Source organism: Tyto alba, unplaced genomic scaffold (assembly GCF_018691265.1).
Source record: "Tyto alba isolate M040663 unplaced genomic scaffold, T.alba_DEE_v4.0 Super-Scaffold_2, whole genome shotgun sequence".
Classification (NCBI taxonomy): domain Eukaryota; kingdom Metazoa; phylum Chordata; class Aves; order Strigiformes; family Tytonidae; genus Tyto; species Tyto alba.
This window is the reverse complement of record NW_024881282.1, coordinates 10879745-10893908: the sequence shown is the minus strand read 5'-3', so window position 1 is coordinate 10893908 and position 14164 is coordinate 10879745. Positions and strand designations below refer to the sequence as shown.

General features: G+C 44.2%; 1 protein-coding gene across 10 annotated transcripts in view; it reads right to left on the bottom strand.

Annotated features, from left to right (window-relative positions):
• Positions 1–6778, bottom strand: part of FAT3 (FAT atypical cadherin 3) — a 418659-nt gene extending 411881 nt beyond the window's left edge. For 9 of the 10 annotated variants that reach the window (XM_042792182.1, XM_042792186.1, XM_042792188.1 and 6 more), the window contains exon 1: positions 6652–6670. The gene's annotated coding sequence lies outside the window, so the exon portion shown is untranslated. Of the gene's footprint in view, positions 1–6651 lie in introns of all 10 variants that reach the window. The other variant, XM_042792184.1, reaches the window with a different exon arrangement.
• Positions 6779–14164: the final 7386 nt, after the last annotated feature.

The following is a 14164-nucleotide window of genomic DNA, read 5'->3' as shown; positions in this document are numbered from 1 at the left end:
TTTTCCAAAGTGCAGGAACAAAGAAAAACACTGGCCTTTTCCAAAGGAAACCAGCAATTAGGCTCCCTTGAAGATCCTAACAGTAAACAGTGGTGTCTGAATTTTGACCAAAAAATATCATAGTAAGCCTCTAGAAAAAACGTCCATGTAAAACCTCAGGTCTGGGTTTACTGACTGCCAGTGTATCCATCATATGCATTGCACTGCAGTGAAAATCCATAAAGCTAGGTTATCCCAACACAAGCTGGCAACTCCACCTCACAAGCGATCACACCACAAAGATGCAACCATGCAAGCAGCGATTTAAGTCACCTGACCGCAGCAGGAGCTGCTGTTATTTAGTCAGCACTTAGAGGATGCGAATGAAGGAATTTCAAACACTAGCTCTCAAATAAAAAATAAAATTAAAAAAAAAATAATAAAAAAAAGAAAAATCAAACCCACCCCAGACATGTAAATGTCAAAATTATTAACTAATGATTTAAATATGAAAAGTCAACAAATGATTTAACCCTGTGACAGCACACAGAGATATCCTCTTAAGACTCTGGGTACCATAATTTGTTTAAGCAATATGGGATGTAATAATTTCTAATACGAAGAAGATACCAGTGACACACATCTGATAACAAAACTGACATTTATACTCTCATTATATATACTTGTTACTAAATTTAATCTGCATTATCATGAGAATTACACTCAGACGGTTCGAAGGCAAAAATATAATGTATGTTCAATGTTATTTGGGCATATTAATAGGGTCTTTTATTTTAAGATGTAAAACATTAATAGTTGTTCTGAAGAGGGCTCACTTTTAACCTTTAAGAACATTAAAGTGGCTGTAATTTTTATCAGATTGTTTGGATTTTGATTTAGTTCAAGTCCTGAAGCTACAATTAAACTTGCAGCTACCTTCTCTCACTAGGCTTCCTCCAACAGCTGGAATAATCTTTGAAGTCTGCAAAGACACAGAAGAAATGTTATTTACAGCCTGTTTGCACAGTGCAAGCAGAGACAAGTTGTGTTGTGCATTTCCAGGGCTGGTGACAGACAGTTTCTCACCAGCACTACAGGAAGTCATCAGAACTATTTTCCCCTCCTCAGATGCTCTACAGGACCAAGCTAAGAAGCTGGAAATGCTGCAGGGCGGGATTTTAAATGCCCTGAATGCCCCAAGACCAACTTTCACTACAGTCAGCGTTAAACCCTACCGCCAGCTCCACTGAAGACAGAAGGGACTTAGCCTGTTGATGGCCACCTGCCTGGAAAACCCAACACACCTTGGGATGGGATGCTAAATCCATTTAAAAATAAAAAAATAATTTTAAAAAGAAATCACAGGTGCCTTTCAAAGCAGAGAAAAGTCCATTCAGGCAATGGGGAAGGAAGGAGGATTTGAGCCCAGAGGAGCCACCCCACATGTTGCCACATCTCTCTGACCAGCTCTGCAGCCAAGGGATGGAGTCGGGGGCTCGGCAGGAGCAAAGGGACAGCACCATCAAATTCCCATGGCAGAAGCTGCACTGCCTTGGCACATGTGTCACGGCCAAGGCAGTGCTCACTGATGTCAAAGGAAGTTACATTCACGCACTGAAAGCCATACAATTAGTAGTGTCATCATCCAGGAGAAAGAAATAAAATATTATTTTCTCCCAGGCAAAGCCACTAGTGTTTTTCATTTGTGTTAACTGGCTGTAAGTGCCTGCAGGGTCCGTGCTTTGATTTACTGTGGATGATGGGCAGTACAGGCAGAGACATGTTTAGGTATAATTATTATAGTAGCCAGGCTCATACACCAGGAACAACAGCAAAATCAACAACAGCTCAATAAAGCAACTGAGAATTTTCCAACACAAACCTCTACATCCCTCACATCATGGTCTGCTCTTGATTCTTTCAAGAAAAAAAAAGAAAAAAAAAAAAAGTGAAATCGGGAAGTTTTTGAGATCAGTGGTAGCCTGGCTACTAATCCCATGGAACACCAATTTCACCCAAAAGTACTGTGTATATTATAGCTTTCATATGAAGTTAAGGAGAAAAGAAGCCAAGAACAGTGTGTCTCAAATTAATAGATGATGCATGTTCTAGTCCAGGACCCAGCAAGTCCTGTCTCCAGCTCCCAGCTCAGCCCACAAGTCCAAACACTAAGGAAAATATAATACTTAGGGTTTAGAAAACACACAGATCAAAAGATGTATTAACGGTTCTCATCGACTCTTTGAATTGCACTTATAAAAAAAAAAAAAAACAACAAACCCAGAAGATGGAAGTCCAGGCAGATCCAAGAGCAGAGGTCTGAACAGCAGCCCAGTAGGGTTTGCTCAGATCCCTCTTCACGGCACTGCCATCTTTTGCATCCTGACAGTACTAACAGTGCCCAAAACTTACTTGCCGTTGATACACTCATCCAGATTTTAGCATCACTAGTAAGGCTTCAGGGTCTGATTCGATGCTTGCTGCGACATCTATGATTTTTTACACTGGAACAAAATCAGGCCTATGTACTTATCTAAATTAAATGAGAATTAGGACTGTTTTGGTTTAGATGTATAAATTCTCATAGCAAATAAGCTAAGACACACTAACAAGGTATAAATTATAACTGTTTAAGATATTCCCCTTATTTAGGTCTCTTAAACTACGGACATAAGGATGCACATGGAAAACAGGCTATACAGTTCCACATTAGTTTATATTTTCATTCCTTTTGTCATCATACATAAGCAAAATACCTAAAAGTCTGGGATGAATGCACGGTAAAAGAACACACTGGAAAAGAAAACTGTCTGCATTGGAATTACAGACACCAAAGTCTTTCCACTGTAAAAACAAAATTCAAAAAATGACAGATCCAAATACCTCAATCCCAGTCAACTTTGTTGTTGTATATTAACAAATCCTCTTCTGTGGCACTGAATATATTAAACCAAAGCAATGCATTCCTGTTGAAAAGACCAATTTTATTATTATTTTATTACAGTGATTTTATTACATGGCCATGATCTGGACCAGCTTTCAACCAGCACTGATTAAATGCAAATTCTGATATTCAGCACCACATACCTTCCACGTCGTAAAAAAAAAAAAGTATCAAACACTTCCCCTTTGTCACTGTCATTTAACATAAAAATTTATCTGCATGCTGGATATATGAAGTGTCTCTGAGAACAGCTTACTAGATCGCATACACACAGAAAACTCCGTGTGCACGGGCTAAGTAGGGCTGAATTAATGAGTGTACTGTTGCTTCACATATTGAGTATCTGTCTCTAAACCAATAATTTGCAAATGCAGAAGCAGGGACTGGGGGACGCACCGGCTGCAGCCACTGATGGCTCCCTCCACTGCAGTCTCAAGAAGCTAATCTTGCTCAGTCCAGAGTGCTCAGTCCATGTTCCTGGGAATGACTCAGGACATAAGCAATGAGACAGTCAGCATGTGTCCACATTTGGGGTTTTATTTCCACTCGTATCTGCCCTGATTTCCTTCCCATGAATGCTGCACTTGTGAAAGGCACAGCGTGACATCCTAAGAGACTTACATCTTCTCTGCACTAACAGACACAGTCTGGGTGGCAGCAGAAAAGCAAAAGCTTCCCTAGAGCATATACCAGGATTACCCACAAGAAGGGAGGACTACTTCTGGATTGAAGCTTTGGCCCATCGTCATCTATGGCAGAGCTCCCACTGAAGTCAGACGTAGCCAGGATTTCACCTCTGTCGCAGCGATTTTGAGTCCCTGCCCATTCTGCCTTGGGACTTCCAGCCAGCACAGTAAGGATTTTAACAGTGCCAGCAGCTTTTGTGTTATGAACTGCAGGCAGAAGTCGTGAAACCCTTCACATAAGCAACCAAATACTCACCAGACAGTCAAGAAATTTAAGATACTACCACCCTGTAAGGGATTCAAACCTGCATCCAGAAGTATGATGTTTCACATTGGCACACCATGCTAAAACAAACTTTATCCTAACCAACTTTCTGTCCTTCAGAAAAACCTGACTGTAAATACAAGCGATATGAGTGTAGTTGGCATGTGTCAGAAGACATTTGAGAACCCAGTACAAAAATACATCTGTAGTGGAACAGCAGCTACAAACTGCTCCTAACGAGCAACAGCTAAACACCCTAACTCTCTCCTAATTGCTCACTTCGTTGTATTTATTTGACAGAATCCATCAACCAGAGTACATCAGGTCACAACAGCACAACTTGATGGTAGGAACCATGACAACATAACCTGGTGGAATAGAAGGCCCTCGTGTCAGACACAGATTAAGCCAGCATTTAGGGAAACTGGGGGAGTTGAACCCTATCACTGTCCTGAGCACACAGGATATCACCACAAAAAGGTAACACCTGCATGCTATCAGCACTCAGGTGCAGAGCACAGTCATTAAGATGCCAACAGATGCTATGTTAAGAATCAAGCTTAAAAAAAAAAAAAAAAGGAGCAAAAATAAAGAAAAACACAGTATGATTTGCTGCTTCAATGCAAGTACATCCAACCTGCTGATTTTCTACAACACTAGCACCACCAAAGGATCAGGCAGAGTTTCTAGCCCGGCAGTACACTGGCTCCTACCTGGCTCTCTCAGTGAGACACCAGTGTTTTTTGAACACAAAGATCACACCTGTAAGCTCTCTCTCAGCAGCACTCTCCAAAGGAAAGCTGGCTCAGGAGAGATCATTCCCTCTCTCCTTCCATCCACCACCAAGTCCTCTCCAAGAAACAAAAGTAACTTTTTGTTCAACTGAGGGATAAGCCCTCTGTATGTCAACAGGAAGAAAAAAATAGAAAAGAAATAAAAAAAAAGACTGCCAAGAACTAGCCAGGCTATTTTGCCTTGTTCTTCTTTCTCAGTTAATGCTTGCACCCTCCCCACAACTGCTCCAGACCAGGAATAAGCCCTCAGCAAAAGCACACAGTCCAGGCAGCAACTAGGAACTGGTGCAGCACTTCTGCTCTGCACTTCTCATAGCTCACTCACTCTTGATCTTTAATTCATTTGCTGAGAACTCAAATCAGATTTCATAAAGCAAAGCATGTGCTAAATGAGAGAGAAGTTAAAATGCCTGTGCCTGGGAAGACTTTTTTTTCCTTTCTTTCCTTCTGCTGTACGGAGATTGGTTAAGGATCCATGAAACCGTGATCAAACGATGCACCTCTCTAAGCCTGTCTGACAGCACTGCAATGGGAAAGCAAATGAGTAAGAAGGAAAGCATGTATTTCCTCGAGTCTCTTCCATTTAACCAACCTTGATGTTTTAGTGCCTCTGCTGGGATGTCAGCGTTGACTTCTCTTTATGTCCCATTTACTTGCATTTATTTTAATTGGATCTGGGACTATGGACACTCGGCAACCCTTAATCCTCCCGACAACAAAGCAAGGGCACGAAGTTACCACGAACAATAACCAAGAAAAAGGGGGAAAAAAAACAAACAAACAAACAAAAAAACAACACAAAAAAGACACCCACTGATGTGTTTCTCAGGGCAGTGCTGCTCTCTTTTCCTCCTGCAAATAATCCAGCGGGGTTCAAAAAGCGAGAGGCTGGATTATTTCCCTTAATAGCAGAAGTTAGAGGCGGGAGAGCCACGTTTAACCCATGCCCAGCCGGTGCAGGTTCCCTCCAAGCGCCTCCCCACGCCCGCACCAACCCTTACACACGCACACAGGCTCACACGCACACAGGCTCACACGCACACAGGCTCACACGCACACAGGCTCACACGCACACAGGCTCACACGCACACAGGCTCACACGCACTCCCTCTCGGCCCGAGTGTTGGGTGTCCCGGGGATGCTGAGGGCTGGGGATCCTCCTGCCCTGCGGAGCCCGGCAGGGGTGGGGGGGCCACGGCTGCTCCCCCCGCTGCCCCCAGTCCAACCGTGCCTGGAAACGGGGAGGGCAAGGCGAGCCCTCCCGTCTAAAAACACTTGTAAAAAAAAAATATATATATATAGAGAGAGAGAGAGAGAATACGAACAGGCAGGTCCTCCGGTAACATCCCTCTCCCCCCAGCCCAAGCAGCTGCAGCCAGTCCCCAGGCTCAGCCAAGAGCAACTGCAGCTGAAGAGCAGCGACAGGCACGCACACCCCCTTTCCCTCGCCCGCTCCCTGCGACAAATAAAAAAAAATAAAAAAAAAGAAAACATTTAAAAAGCAGCGAGGAAAGAAATTTAGGAAATGAACACACAGCTCTTGCCTGCGTGCGAGCTGAAACCCGGTGCGAAGCAGGGAGCGAGCCCGGGGCAGCCGCTGCACCTTGCGGAGCAAAGCGGGAGAACGACGGGCCGGCGGCGGGGAAGGGGAGCGGGGGGGACGAAGGCGGGGAGCGGGGGGACGAAGGCGGGGAGCGGGGGGACGAAGGCGGGGAGCGGGGGGACGAAGGCGGGGAGCGGGGGGACGAAGGCGGGGAGCGGGGGGACGAAGGCGGGGAGCGGGGGGACGAAGGCGGGGAGCGGGGGGACGAAGGCGGGGAGCGGGGACGGCGCTCGGCTCCGCTTCCCCGGCAGAGCCCCCGCGGCAGAAGTTTTCCCCAAGTCGCGGCCGCAGCCCCCGGCTCCCCACGCGCCCCGCGGAAAGTTTCTCCGCCAGTTCCCCCCCCCCCGCGCCCCGCTCCCGAGCCCCAGGCGGGTACGCACCGGCCGGCTCAGCTCCGGGGGCTGCCCCGCGGCCTCCCCCGCCGGGTCTCCATGCCGCCCCGGACGCCGCTGGGGACCCTGGCGGGAGGGAGGAGGAGAGGAGCGGAAAGGGGGCGATGCCCGCCCGGCCGCCGCGCCGAGCACAGCGCAGGCTGCCGGGAGCGCGGCCCGCTCCCGCCTCCCGGCCCGCGGGGAGGGACCGCGCCGCCACCGCCCGCCCCGGCCCCGCCCGCCGCGGGGCTCCCACCGCCCCGGCCCCGGGGGGGAGGCGCGGAACCGCTCCCGAAAAGTCTCTCCCACCCCAAGAGATTCGCCCGCCGTCCCCCCGCTCCCCTCCCGCCGGAGGAAAGGCGTTGGCCGGGCGGGCAGTGCCGGCTCCGAGCCCGCCGGCGGCCTCCCCCGCCCCTGCCCCCTGAGCGGGGCCGGGGGAGCCGGGTGGCCCCCGGGGGAGCGGTCGCGAAGCGCTGGGCTCCCGGGCAGCCGCCGGCGTTGCGACTTGCCTGGGAGCGTAGGTAAGCTGCGGAGCCGCAGGTCTGTGACACCCCGCTGCCAAAGCTGCACCTCTCCGAGGAGCTGCTCCCTTTGCCTTTATTGGCGAGGAAATCTATTTAGTGCCTTCTGCGCCTTTGAACTGAGGTCCAAGTTCCCGTTCTGCCTGTTTTAATAGGGTGTTGTGATGAGGCACCTGTTTGATCACCCATTTGGTTCCCTCTGTAGCAGTGGAGCCGAGCCCTCTGCCTGACCAGGTATCTCCTTCAAGAAAGAGATCACTTTCACATCATTTTTTTTTTTTAAAAAAAAAAAAAAAAAAAAAAAAAAAAAAAAAAAAAAAAAAAAAAAAAAAAGTGACTAACTTCAGCTATTCCCTCCTCTGCAAGAGCTTTGACATGCTGCTAATTTTGTTTGTTTTCTAGTCTGCTGCTCTTTCACGTTGTCCATGCCTCTCACTTGGCTGCAGGTCACAACTGCTTAAACCAAAGTACAGGTAAGCAGGTCCCCGTGAGGACTGGCAGCTTAGTGCCCTTCACCAATTCCATAAAACACTCACATACCTCGGTAAATCTGCTGCTGTAATGTAGTGTGAAGGTGAAAAAACAAGTGAGCAAACAAAACCAACCAGCAACTGCACGCTAATCACAGGCACTAGGGTAATAATCACAAAGGAGGAGGGCATGGTCTGCACTGTGAAAAATTAGAAGGCAAATAAATACAAAAACTGCTTGTAAAATTTACCATCTGAAATTAAAAGTTCTGCAATGGAACCGTGTAATAAATACCAGCTTTGCCTAAAATCTACAATAGAGTTAATGATTCTGTTCCCACCACCTGGTTGCATTGGTCATGGAAGGTGATCTTGTGCAAGTCACCTTTCCTAGCAAGTTATTATCAATTGCATTAAAAAGCTATCTAGAAGTCACAAGAACAGATCAGAGCCTTACTGTGTCACTCGCTAAATAAACACAGTGAGGAGGTGTCCTGTTCCAAAAAGCTCATAATCCGCATCGACAAGACAAATTTAGAGTGGGAGGAAAATGTATTATGCTGCAGATGGTACTGAGAAAGAAACCGATTTGCCCAAGGTCATGCAGGAAGTCTGTGGCAGAGCCAAGAACTAAACACAACTCTCCTGAAACCCAGTCTAAAAATAGCGCTTGATAATTGCACATGAACTTCAGAAAACACACATTACACAGATAATCATCTTTTGACCAGTATTTTGGAGGTACTGGGCTCCATCTCATTATAATTTTCAACTGCACTGATAACTGAACGGTCACTTTCTAAATTTAAACCACATTATTTGAAAGTCTTCTATCCAGAAATTCATATAGTGGAACAAAAGGCACTAACAGATAGCATCTGGGCCAACGCAGATGCTTTCTGAGTGTGTCTGCTTCTGCTTCCCCCTTCCTGAGGGGAACCAGAAGGAGGCCCATGTCTGTGCCTTTGTCTCAGGAGGGGGAGATCCTGCTTCATGGTGTTTTTCTGAGGCTCCAAGGGGCTGCCTTGTCCATACCCACACTCTGTCTCATAGCAGTACCCTGGATTTGATCCCATATTCCACTATCCCCTGTTCATCCCCATTAAAATATTCCCTGGAATACAGTTTTAATCTGCTTTTATGGCAAACGCAAACCTGTCTCAGGTCTCAGAAGGTGCCTTCGCTGTGTCCTCTTCCTACTCCAGTTCCCTCTCACCCGTTTTCCTCACCAACACAGAGACATTTCTTGAGATGCAAAATCCACACAACTGGAAAACAACAGCAACATCGTGTTGCACCCTTCAGGCACCCTTACTTGTCACTTAGGAAAGCTATTTACACATACATTTAGTGAATGTTACAATGTATAAATGCTAATGAGTATTCGTAGAAGTAGTTAATGCAGTTTTCCTTATTAATCAATCCTATCAGCGTGGTAATGATTTCTGTTGTTCTTCTGGAGCTTCCTCCAGCAGGGAGTGAGCTCTGTTGATTAGCAAGACCATTTTGTATGTATATAACATTTTTGTTCATCTGTAACAGTCTCATTATCGTATTTTTTTCTCAAGGAGGTGAGCAGTTCCCAACTTATGCTTAAGGAATAACTAGGACAGAAGGAATTGCATTGTCTCCCACACCACCATTTTACAGTCGTGTATCTGTCAGGTTCAGTAGAATTTACACCTCTGTGACAGAGGATCAGGAGCAGGATGGCTGAGATGCCCCAAATCAGGTACCAAGTCAGTGATGGCCAGGAGCAAAGCTCCTAGCTCCACACCTCAGAACAATTTGCTATTTTGCAGCAGATCGTTAAAGGTAAACAGCTTCAAATGACTATTGGAAAGACAGTAACATAACTATCGTGTCTGATTAATAATGTCATCATGCTCTACAGATACAGACCAGGAAACAGCTTTTAGGTTCCTGCATCCCAAGTAGCAAGAATAATTTCTCTTCATTTTCCTGCCAAGATGATCAGATTCAAAAAGATGTGAGTAAACCACTGCGACAACAGCGTATTTTGCTTTCTCTTAACTCAGTAATTTACATTGAAATGATCATAAATAATTCAGCTAGTATAAATAAAAATAAATTCAAGCGGAAAGAAAAGGTTTTCCCAAAGAGTCAAGGTTCAGAAGACAGGAAGACAGGTTTTAGACCTGATGTTAACTGAACCAGTAGTGAGCTATTGAAGCTGAATCTCGGCATACTATCATAAATTATGAAACATTGACATTTCACTTTGAATTAATGCAAAGGGCTATTTATACAGTGTTTTAGAGACAGTTGCCTGGGTAAATTAATACACTTTTTCCTTCACCAGGCCAAATGTTAGCAACACTGCTATTTTTCAAAGTATCAAACTATTTGCATATTGAGAATGTTTTAATACAATCTGTCCCCCAGGGCTGCTGTGTGAGCTACTTTGAAAAGGTAATCAGTCATAATTCACGGGCTCCTTAATCTGAAATCTAACTTGATTCGGAATACTACCGATGATTTTCAGTGTGAGAGATTGCTCATTACCAGGGAATTGCTTTCTGTTTGTAGGGCCACAGGCCAACAGGCCATCAACTTGGGAAATGGCGTTCAATGGGCTCCGATTGCCTTTCTGGTCTTGCTACTAATAAAAGGTCTGGATAGCAGATAGAATTGAAGGAACTAGGCATAAGCACGTAACAAAAATATTCACTATACTTGCTTGAAATTCCAACTTTGAATGTGGCTACATACCAAAACATCTATTTATTGCTCATATGTATTGGCAATGGTTTTGTCTCTTTTTTTTTTTTTTTTTTTTAGGGGGAAAATTATAACACTCTAAAGTAACTTTTTGTGAGACTACTTTTTACAGATCAGTGTTTTAGGTGTCACTCCAGTAAAGCATTGGTTAATAGTATGCTTAAATATGTTAAACAAATGATTAAATTTACAAACTGTGCTTAAATGCTTCTAATTAAAATAATTATTTGAAATGTCATCCAAATTATACAAAAATCACTAGTCACTTTTAGCAAATTCCATGAGTTTCAGGTCCATCATTATGAACAAGATACTGTGGTATCTCCTTCTCAGAGCCTTTACTCAGAGGTAAAATCTCCTGAATGAGAAGTGCCTCAAGACTGATGTAAACAAGTCACAGTCCCATATCTCACAGGTGGGTTTCTCTCTATCTGATTCCCTGTAGAGAGTCAACCTCCTGATCATACCAAGGACTTGTGTACACATTTCTTGCAGCTTTTTTGCCTCTTCTTACTTCTCATGGATGGCAGTGGGTAACACTCGTACAGTGTTAAGAAAGTTAACAAATAGTGACAGTGCTCATAGACTTCTCTAGAAATGTGATGTGGTATCACAAGACAGCTCAATGGTGATGCCACCAGAAATTTGCTTTGAGGCCACTCTCTTGTTTCCTCAAAAAGCAACTCCTGCACAAATATTATTCAAGGGCATTTCATGGCCAGGGTCAGCAACAAAGGGGTTTGCAGCCTGCAGGTGCTACCGCAGGAATAATTAAGAGAATAGGTAAGGCACATAGCTAATTGCTATCTTAGCAGAGCTGTTCAACAAGATCTCCTGTTGATGCAGGAAACACTGCATCAGGGTTTTACCACGTCTCCATCTCGTTTAGAGACTGAAGTGAGATCACACAGAAGAAAAAAATAGGTTTTGACATTGAAGTATTTCTCTTGTATTATGCCAGATTGTGCCTTGCAGCACAAAACTATTAGCATTTATAGCAGCCAAACGTCAGAAGTTTGACTTAAACTCATAGAGTGAGGTCATCCCACGTAGAAGGGAAACATTCAAGCTGCTGCGCCTGCAATTTCCACCATTCGAAGAATAAAATAATATTTGTGAAGGACCAGGTCAGCTTTGATTGTTTAGCTTTGATTATTTAAGTTTGCTTTGCTCCTTGCTCTGTTTTGCTCATCCCAGCCATGCACAGCGCTGACTCCAAGAGGGGAGGATCAAACCCCCAGCCTCCCTTCACAGGGAACAGACCTGCCTGTCAAAGAGGGTTGTGGTGTCAGCAGTGAGCTGAAGGCAAATCGCGGGAGGTGGTGCTGGAACACTTACCCTCCGTCAGGGTAATAAGCTTCAGTTGATGCCTTGATCTAACACATCAAATCCTGTTCGCAGAAAATTGAGAGCAGGGTTTTGTGGCTTTTTTAAAATTTTATTTCATTGAAATAGATCTGAGAGAGGAAGGAAGTCCTGTGTGGAGCCAGAAGTTTCCCATTCGTCTCACTTCTGTCAGTGAGTTTCTGGGTAGCCCTTGGCCTCTACCTTAACCTCCTTGAGTTTGATTTCCCATTTTGAAAAAAGAAAGAGAGAGTCTCTGGGGATCATGAGACAGGAAAAGTTGATCTTTTTGTGAATTTACCTGTCGAATTGCGGTTTGATTCCCTATTCTGCTATCCGTATCTTCTGAGACTTTAGAGAAACCATGAATTATCTCTGTGCTTCAGTTTTTCTGTCTGTGATATGAAAACAGAAACACTTTTTGTTTTTCTCCTGTTTTTAGATAAATGAACATACTTATTGTTATGTATTTTATAGTGGTTTACCTTCTAGAGGTCTGACTTCAACTGAGGTCATTCAATTTTAATAACCAGGTGTGATAAATAGTTCTGAGATTTCTCCTTGGAGTACTCTGAGGTCAGTCGAAAGATGCTGCTGAAGAAGTATGTTATGTTAGTTAATACACAAGAAAGACTAAAATGAAAGCAACTTGATTTTATAAAAATTGTGAATGGTCCTGCAACCAGACAGTAAAAAGCCCTAAGGATTCAGGATACTGTGCAGCATAAGGGAAGGACTGATTTTACCCACAATAATTTTGCGTAGCTTTTTCTGTTCATTGTACCAAGAACCAACTCCAGTAAACATTTAAACATGTGCTTAACTTGATAGACATGAGTGGCTTTGTGACTTCAATTTTAATGCACATTTAAGCTTAGGAATGGCTGTTTGTGGGGTGGAGATTTAGTATGGGATTCCCTGGTCCTTTACACACATGATTTCATTAGGTGTTGTCTATTTCTGTAGCACTGCCTTAGGGCGTAAGCCAAGCCCAGCTGCAGTCAGGGGGAATCTCTACAGATTTTGATGGCAGTTGGACTGGACCCTTTATAGGAAACAAAACCAGATTTTGTGGAACATAAAAGCCAAAAAAAAATCCTCCTAAATTTGTGGGGATGAAATACTCATTTCCTGGTTTAGGACTAGAGACTTTATAAATCAAGCTTCTAACCAGAGTAAAATTTTACCAGCTGTACTATAAGATGCTGAAAATAAGGGGAAAGTATAACATACTCATAGCAAACTCTTGGTTTTATCTGAGCAGAATGCATTGCTTGGCTGTGCATAACAGTTCAGGAGGAGGTAATGATCGTGATTGTTTGGGTTCACAGGTTGTTTGGCTGTTGTATGCTTTCATGGTACCTGGTTTAAAAAAAATTCTATAAAGAATATATTTACAAATGCCAGATTATCTGTTGTTTCCTGACATAGCTGTCATCTCACATGTGGTGAGATGACATTCAAACTGCCATGCCAAGCCATCCTAGCTTAACGTGTACCACAGCTCCAGTTTCTGCATCAGCTCATAATAGAGTTACAGGATTAAAAACTTGTCATTCCTGAAAGCCTTATTGGTAATTTTCAGAGTTTGAGACACAGATTTGAGTCCTAGTTGATTACAATGTTATTCTCCCTTTTTTGGTGGGCACGTTAATGGCGGGTTGGCATGTGCAATTTGTACTTCCAGTGCTGGTTTTGAATGCTGCCCTCTGCCCTCTGCTTCCAGCTGAGTCATTCCCTAACCACAATCCCTGGTGCTTGCATGCGGTGAGGTACCAAATAGAAATTATGGAAAGCAAGGAGAAAAGAGAGAGAGGGAAAGGAAAAAAAAAAGCTATCAGCTGGTCAATAAGAACATCCAATATGACAGTCATGGATGACAGCAGTAAAGACAGGTAAGAATAGTCAACTGTCCAATAGGACATAAAGAGGAAACTAGAGACCATGAAGGATGAAAGAACAGCTGAAATTAATGAATAAAATGTGATAAAAATCAATCAAAACAAGTATAGCAGTGTCATCTTGGAGTGTCATTGTATTTTGAGTGCTGGTAGCTGCTGAGTGCCTGCTGCCTTACAGCCCCTCAGAGTACCAGCCGGATTTGAGAAGTCAGAAGATCCAGCTTTGGGAAGCCTCTGTTTTTTACCGACACCCTTTTCCCAGTTTCCTGGAGACAGCTGCAAAGGTTACTGTCGCTATCAGTTACACACCCAGAAGATTAGTCTCTGTCTGGGGGTTAAAGGAAGATCCAAAGGAAGAACAAGAACTGAAGATGTTTGAAAATGCCTGTTGACAGGTGCTGCATGTTTTGGGGGGCAATTTGCAACAGCTAGAAAGGGACCTGGTTAATTGTTGGCTGTTCAATACCCACTGCAATACCCGGAGAAAATCAGGAAGCTCTATTATTTCCTTCCATCTGGGAAACCGAATCATAGTTGCAACTCT